The sequence below is a fragment of the Halichoerus grypus genome, chromosome X (genome assembly GCF_964656455.1).
Source record: "Halichoerus grypus chromosome X, mHalGry1.hap1.1, whole genome shotgun sequence".
In the NCBI taxonomy this organism is placed as follows: Eukaryota; Metazoa; Chordata; class Mammalia; order Carnivora; family Phocidae; genus Halichoerus; species Halichoerus grypus.
In genome coordinates, this window is record NC_135727.1 from 97,494,909 (window position 1) to 97,502,220 (window position 7,312).

Genomic DNA, 7,312 nt, shown 5'->3' on the forward strand with positions numbered 1-7,312 from the left:
CAAGATAGTTACCAGACGTGGCCCGTGAGCCGACACTTTAAATGTGTTGCATGGTATGGTTTGCCCTCTTGAGCTTCTGCCATCACTAGGACAAGAACAGGTCCCAGGTGGCTGTAGTCACATCAGCCAGGGCTCCAGACCTGCACAAAATCTGTGACCTGGAGCTCTTTCCATCTCCAACTGTCATAGCTAGAGGAGCTGCTGCCATGTCCGTCCACCTGCAATGGATGGTCAGGTAGAACTGCTCCAGCTTCCTGATGGAGAGGAACAGGCAGACATACAACACTGACCCCAATAATCTGAAGGCAAACAAGTCCTTCCACTACAACGGGCTGATGCACCACTGGACTCTGGGCATGGAGCCAGGACCTGACAGCAAAGGTATAGTGGTGGTCATGAAGCAGAGATCCCGCCAGTGAAAACCCATCACCTCCTACTTGCAGACCACCGTGAACCAGAATGCCCGGGCCACCCTCGGCAGCATCAGGCACATGATCTGCAAGAACAAGTACCGCCCAGATCTGTGCGTGGCTGCCATTCGCACAACCAGAGCCATCCTGCACAGTCAGAAGCCCGTGATGGTGAAGAGGAAGTGGGCCGCCCCACCAAGAGCTCCTGAGCACCAGCCCCCCACCTCCAAAGCAATAAAGATGTCAACCGCCTCAAACAAACAAACAACCCCCCCCCCCAAAAAAAAACCCTGTGACCTGGAACCACTCCCGGCCAATCCGCAGCCTGAAATAGCCAAGCCCAGCCAAGATCAATCAACCCCCCACAACCCTGCAGGACCATGAGCAAGAAAAATAAATGCCTGTTATTGTAAGCCACTGAGTTTCGGAGTGTTTGTTCCACAGCATTATTGCGGCAAGAGCTGACGATTACAATGACCAATATGCAACATGCAGATTGACCCTGGGGCCTTGTTTGGGCTGTTTGTCACCACTCAGCATCCAGCGTGACAGGTGAAGAATGCTGAGGGAGAGTGGCAGTCCCATAACTTGGACAGCATCCGCCTCAAATGGTTCTTCACCTTCAGCAAATGGCCTATTACAAGTGCCATGTTGAGTGAATTTACAGATCGCATTATGTCGCTCTAACCAAACTAATCATCACCAAATGGGCAAGGGGCTTGAAACGGTTCCTCTAAGGAAACCGTGGCTTGAAGATAGTCCTGTAAAAGGAAGCATAAGCTACGAAGAAACTGGCAGAGCTCACAGTTCTCCTACTTTGAGAGCTAGTTCGTTTTAAAATTTTCACACTTACGGAGATAATTTGAAATATGGCTTTTTGACTTCTATTGTTAATAATGGACCTCACACATAGGCATATGGCCTTATGATCTTAGCAAAAAGCATTAGCACATGAATGTAAGTTATAAGTAAATAAACATATAGTGGGGAAGGGTGCTAAAAATGTTTCACTGTTGGGGTTGAGACCATTTGAAAGTCACTTGAAAGTCAGCTCACAAAAAAGAAAAGAAAAGAAAGGAAAGGAAAAGAAAAGAAAAGAAAGGAAAGGAAAGAAAAGAAAAGGGGCGCCTGGCTGGCTCAGTCAGGAAAGTGTGCAACTCTTGATCTCAGGGTCGTGAGTTTGAGTCCCACACTGAGTGTAAGAGATCACTTAAAAATACAATCTTTTAAAAAGAAAACAGGAGGTCAGCTCACCATATCGAACTGATTTATTAACTTGTTGAGTGAGTTCATTTGTGTTCGACGTTGTAGAATTACGATGGTGCTATCATTGAACACGGGGAAGGCCTGTCCCCCCGAAGCATAGAGCGTAGACCCATGGGCTCTCCAGTGTTGTGTTGCGCTCACACTGTTTCTGAAGCCTGGGGGAGAGATGATGTCATGGAAAAAGGGATGACACACCTTGGTGTCAGGCCTAATGAGCCCCATCCAGAGCCAGGAGTGGAAGTGCTCTGCAGTAGCCGGGAGCCTGGGGCCCGGGGCCCTCACGGAGGGATCAAAGGCCCTGCTCCCGGCCCACAGGCTCCTCCTAGCTTTGCAGAGGCCTGAAAGGGACATCTCTGTTGGCCTGCCCCAACTGTGACACCGCCATTCAAGCCCCACTCTAAGCCAGAAACTCTGCTCTGAACCCACTGGGTTCTTCTCCCTCCACTGTGCAAACCTTGTTCGGGGTGTAGTCACTGAGCGGGGGTGTGGAGTAAGGGCTTTGTAATGGAGCAGGACCTCCCGACCGTGGGGGAATCTGGGAAAGGAAGGGTCTGAAGGGGAAGTTGGAGGGTTGGAGGAGAGTCGCTAGGCTGCCAGAGCGCGGCCATGAAGGAGAGCTTGAGGAGAAGCCCATGGAAGATGTGTCTGTACGTTAGGTGGTGGGCCTGGCATGGCACGGAGGTGGCTCAGCAGGGTCAGCAGTCAAGAAGCAGAATTGCGTGCACGGCAGGAGAGAATAAGGGCAAGCTGGCACCTTCTGGCACCTTCTATCATTCACTGCATCTAACCGCGATGACCAGAGAGGAGTAGTAGCTGCTTCTCCTCCATCTTCCATATGCGGTGCAAATTTCTCTTCTCACCAGCTCTCATCCGGAACTGCAAGAGGAAGGGAATTTGGGGGAAACGTCGCTCCAGCCTGGCCAAGGTGACACAGTACGAAACCACCACCGGGGGCCAGATTTGAATGGATTGCCAGAGGGTCTGCTGTTGCTCTTTGGCCCAGCTAGTTTCAAAGTGAAGAACATGCTGCTAGTCCTCAAACGTTTCTGGACCCCAGGATGGTCCGCTGGACCCGGTTCATGAAAGGAAAGGCCTTCACCAGATAGCGTCTCCCAAGCCCCACCTGTAGGTCAACCTCAACGCTGTCCTTTTAACCCACTTATCATTTGAGAAGGATAATTTCAGGCTGGGAGACTCAGAGAGAGAGAGAACCGGCTAAGGGCCTGTGGCAGATTGTATTTTCCAAAGACGGCCCCTGCTGAGGACTGAGTAGTTTCCCCCACCGACCCTGAAATTCATAGGTTGAAGCCCTAATCTACAGTGTGGCTGTATTCAGAGATAGGGCCTATAAGGAGGTAATTAAGGTTAAATGAGATCATAGGGTGGGGCCCTAATCCATTAAGACTCGTATCCATATAAAAAGAGGAAGCCGCTCCAGGGACCTGCCCACAGAGAGGATCATGCAAGGAGATGGGGGGGGGGGGTAGGGGCAAGGAGAGAGAAGCCTCAGGAGAAACCAACCCTGCTGACACCTTGATCTGAGATTTTAGCCTCCAGACCTGTGAGAAAATAAATTTCTGTTGCTTAAGCCGCCCGCCACCCCGTGGGATTTTGTTATGGCGGCCCCAGCAGATGAATATAGCCACCACAGTATCTCCCATTCCACAGGGTCTTCTTCAAGGTGATAATGACATTCCAGTGATGAGGACGCTTCCGGTGATGGAGTCTACGCCCCCTTCCCTTGAACGCGGCCAGGCCTTCATGACTGCCTCACCCAACCGAAGACGACGGAAGCGAAGCTAGGGGACATCTGAGGCTCAGTCCTCAAACTGCTATGTGTCCTCAGGCCACTCATCCTTCGAACCTAGCTTCAAGGAAACCAGGAAGCCACGTGGCGAGGCCACAGTGGACAACCCCAGCCAGCCAGCACCAGCACTAGATGTGTGAGCGAGAGCCTTCAGATGACCCCAGGCCCCAGCAGTCAAGCCACCCCAGGGACACCGTGTGGAGCAGAGACAAGCTGTCCCCACTGGCCTTGCCCAGACTGCAGATTTGAAAGCAAAATAAACAATTTGTTGTTTTGAGCCACTAATTTTGGAGGTGGCTTATTATGCACATAACCAGAATGGAGGTCTTCAAAACAAATGCATCCAGGACCTGGGAGAAAACGAAGCCAAGTCGGTGTAGAGGCTTTACTTGCTTTGGGGGGCATGGCAATGATTTCAGACAGTCAAACCGACACAGACCTCTAGCATCAATGTGATGAAACAGGCGGCCAGATGAGTGTTTCTCCAAAGATCACCCCCACGTCTACGATTCCTATTCATTTTCTGATGGCTCTGAAAGCTTCCCAAGGAGATTTTATTATTATTAGTAATGTTGATCATGCTCCAGACAGAGTTTAAAGAGGACATATGTGCAGAAAGAAAATGGTGGAATCGGGAGGTTGAGCTGGAGGCTAGAATAATTAAAGGTTAAACTCCAGGTTCGCATTTGGTATTTATAGAATTTTCCATGCTTGGTGTGAGGGTTTTAAAATCAGGCTGAGCAGGGAAGCTCCTTTCAGCCCTTACAGGAGGGAAAGGATTTTAACACAAGGAATCCAGCCTGTCTAGTTCAAAGTTTTCAAAGGCAGCGTAATTAAGCGGCTTTGTTGCTTCAAGTGATGCTGTAAAGGTGAACAGGGCTGGGAGAGGAGGCTCTGCGAACAAAAAAAGCCAAACAAAACACTTACTTTCCCTACCAGGCACCCAGGGCTGTCAACAGCAGGTCCCTGGGTCATGGAAAGCTGTTTTCTCCTCTGTTGCTCCCCCCTCGGGCGTGGAAGGAGCACGAGTGCTGCTTACGGCATTTGACAGGGGCCAAGGCAAGTAGGGGAGGTGGCGTTCCGGTACATTGTGAGGGTCACCAGAGGATGCGCACGAAGGATGAAGGATGCAGGTGAAGGTGGGGGTAGCGAGGACCGGGCACACGGCTGGCACCGGCTCGGCTCGCAGCTGCGCACTGAGGCTGAAAGCAAACGCACCGGAATGCTGGTCTGCTTTGCTTCTCGCCTCTTTCCACCCCCGCCCCCCACCATCTTCAGTATAGAACATCAGAGAGACTCCTCTCTGTGTCTTTCAGCTTGTTGTCTGTTTTCAGGAATTGGATGTCTCCTTTTGTTTCCTGAAGCTTTGATGGGGGGAGGGGAAAGGGGAGGGGGCGGTGAGAGGCGAAGGGGATCCCGGCTCCAGGCTCAGACTGATCTCCCAGGGAGCATTTTCCAAATGCGTCCCGCTCCAAGCCTTCCAAAGACATGGATGCGGAGGCTTGTAAAAACTTGTCTAAGCTGGCGCTGCATCTCTGCGTGAAAATGGAGTTACTTAGACGGACTGTATGCAGCTATTGAGAAGGAAGATTGTAAAGACCATGTGGCAACATGGAGAAAGGCAGGCGTGATACATTGTTAAACGAAATATCAGAACTCCAAACTGAGCCAGGTACCGTTGTAAACTATGTTAAAAGTGGATTAAGAGCAATGGTTCAAACAGACACAGCACACCCGTGTTCATTACAGCTCTATTCACAATAGCCAAAAGGTGGAAAGGACCCAAGTGTCCACAGAAAGATGAATGAATAAACAAACTGTGGATACAGTATCATTTGATCTTGAAAAGGAGTGAAATTCTGTCATGCTACATGGCTGAACCTTGAGGATATTATGCAAATAATATGAAATAAGCCAGTTGCAAAAAGGACAAATATTGTATAATTCCATTTATATGAAGTTCCTAGAGTAGTCAGGTTCACAGAGACAAAGTAGAATGGTGGTGGCTGGTGGGAGAGGGGGTGGGGACTTAGTGTTTAATGGACACAGTTTCTGTTTGGGAAGATGCAAACGTTTTGGAGGTGGATGGTGGTGATGATGGCACGACAATGTGAATGTGCTTAATGCCACTGAGCTGTATACCTAAAAATGGTTAAAATGATAAATTTTATGTTATGTATATTTTACAATGAAAAAATTAGTCAATTTTTTTTTTAAGATTTTATTTGAGAGAGACAGAGATAGCCAGAAGGGAAGGTCAGAGGGAGAAGCTGGCTTCCCGCAGAGCAGGGAGCCCGACGCGGGGCTCAATTCCAGCACTCCGGGATCATGACCAGAGCCAAAGGCAGACGCTTAACGACTGAGCCACCCAGGCGCTGTAGTTAATTTTTTTTAAAGTTGGATTAGGCACAGTGGTGATTGTCAGGGGCTGGGAGGAGGAGGGACAGAGTTTTATTTAGGGACGATAAAAATGTGTTGAAATCAATAGAGGTGATGGTTGCACAAGACTGTGAATGTGCTAAATGCCACTGAATTGTTCATTTCAAAATGGTTAGATGTGGGGCGCCTGGGTGGCTCAGTCAGTTGAGCGTCTGCCTTCGGCTCAGGTCATAATCTCAGGATCTTGAGATAGAGCCGCACGTCAGGTTCTGTGCTGGACGTGGAGCCTACTTAAGATTCTCCCTCTCCCTCTGTCCCTCCCTCTCCTTCCCCCTAAAAAAAAAAAAAAAAAGTTAATCGTAGGGGCGCCTGGCTGGCTCAGTCGATAGAGCATGTGACTCTTAATCTCAGGGTCTTCAGTTCAAGCCCCACATTGGGTGTGAAGCCTACTTAAAATAAAATTCAAAAAAAAAGATCTGATGATACTTTATTTAAAAAAAATAAAATAGGGGGCACCTGGGTGGCTCAGTCGTTAAGCGTCTGCCTGAGAGCGTCTGCCTTCAGCTCAGGTCATGATCCCAGGATCCTGGGATCGAGCCCCACGTTGGGCTCCCTGCTCAGCAGAGAGCTTGCTTCTCCCTCTCCTCCTGGTTCCTGCTCTCTCTCTCACTATCTTTGTCTGTCTCTCTCAAATAAATAAATAAAATCTTTAAAAATAAAAAAAATAAAAAATAAAATAGGGGCACCTGGGTGGCTCAGTCGGTGAAGCGTCTGCCTCCGGCTCAGGTCATGATCCCGGCGTCCTGGAATCGAGTCCCGTGTCGGGCTCCCTGCTCCGCGGGAAGCCTGCTTCTCCCTCTCCCACTCCCCCTGCTTGTGTTCCTCTCTCTCTCTCTCTGTCAGATAAATAAATAAATATTTAAGAAAATAAATTAATTAATTAAAATAAAGTAAATAAAATGGGTAATTGTATGTCATGTGAATTTCACCTCAATTTTTTAAAAAAGTGGATTAGGAGGATCTTGAAAGGGAATGTGGAAAAACGAGAACTGTTTAATGCGTTAGGATCATAGGACTATTGGTGGATTCATTTTGACTTCTGAAAAAAATTGTTAAAACAGTTTGTGCAATGTATTTTTTATGTGTTTAAGATAAATCTGTCAGGCAGAAATTCTATTATTAAAAAACAGACTGTTAATCAACAATAGCAAAAACCTTTCTTATGACTTATGGGGCAAGATTGTACAGAGAGAAACACCAGAAGGAAAGAGAAATTGGGGACCGAGCTAAGATATCGCTTGTCACTTTTAAATATGTATTAATATATAGTATGTGCCGCGGGCGCCTGGGTGGCTCAGCTGTTAGGCGTCCGCCTTCGGCTCGGGTCATGATCCCAGGGTCCTGGGATCGAGCCCCACATCGGGCTCCCTGCTCGGCGGGGAGCCTGCTT

At 48.7% G+C, this 7,312-nt stretch overlaps 1 pseudogene; it reads left to right on the forward strand.

Annotated features, from left to right (window-relative positions):
* The first annotated feature begins 206 nt into the window (after window positions 1–206).
* On the forward strand, window positions 207–2,002 carry LOC144380466 (large ribosomal subunit protein eL28-like; annotated as a pseudogene).
* The last annotated feature ends 5,310 nt before the right edge of the window (window positions 2,003–7,312 follow it).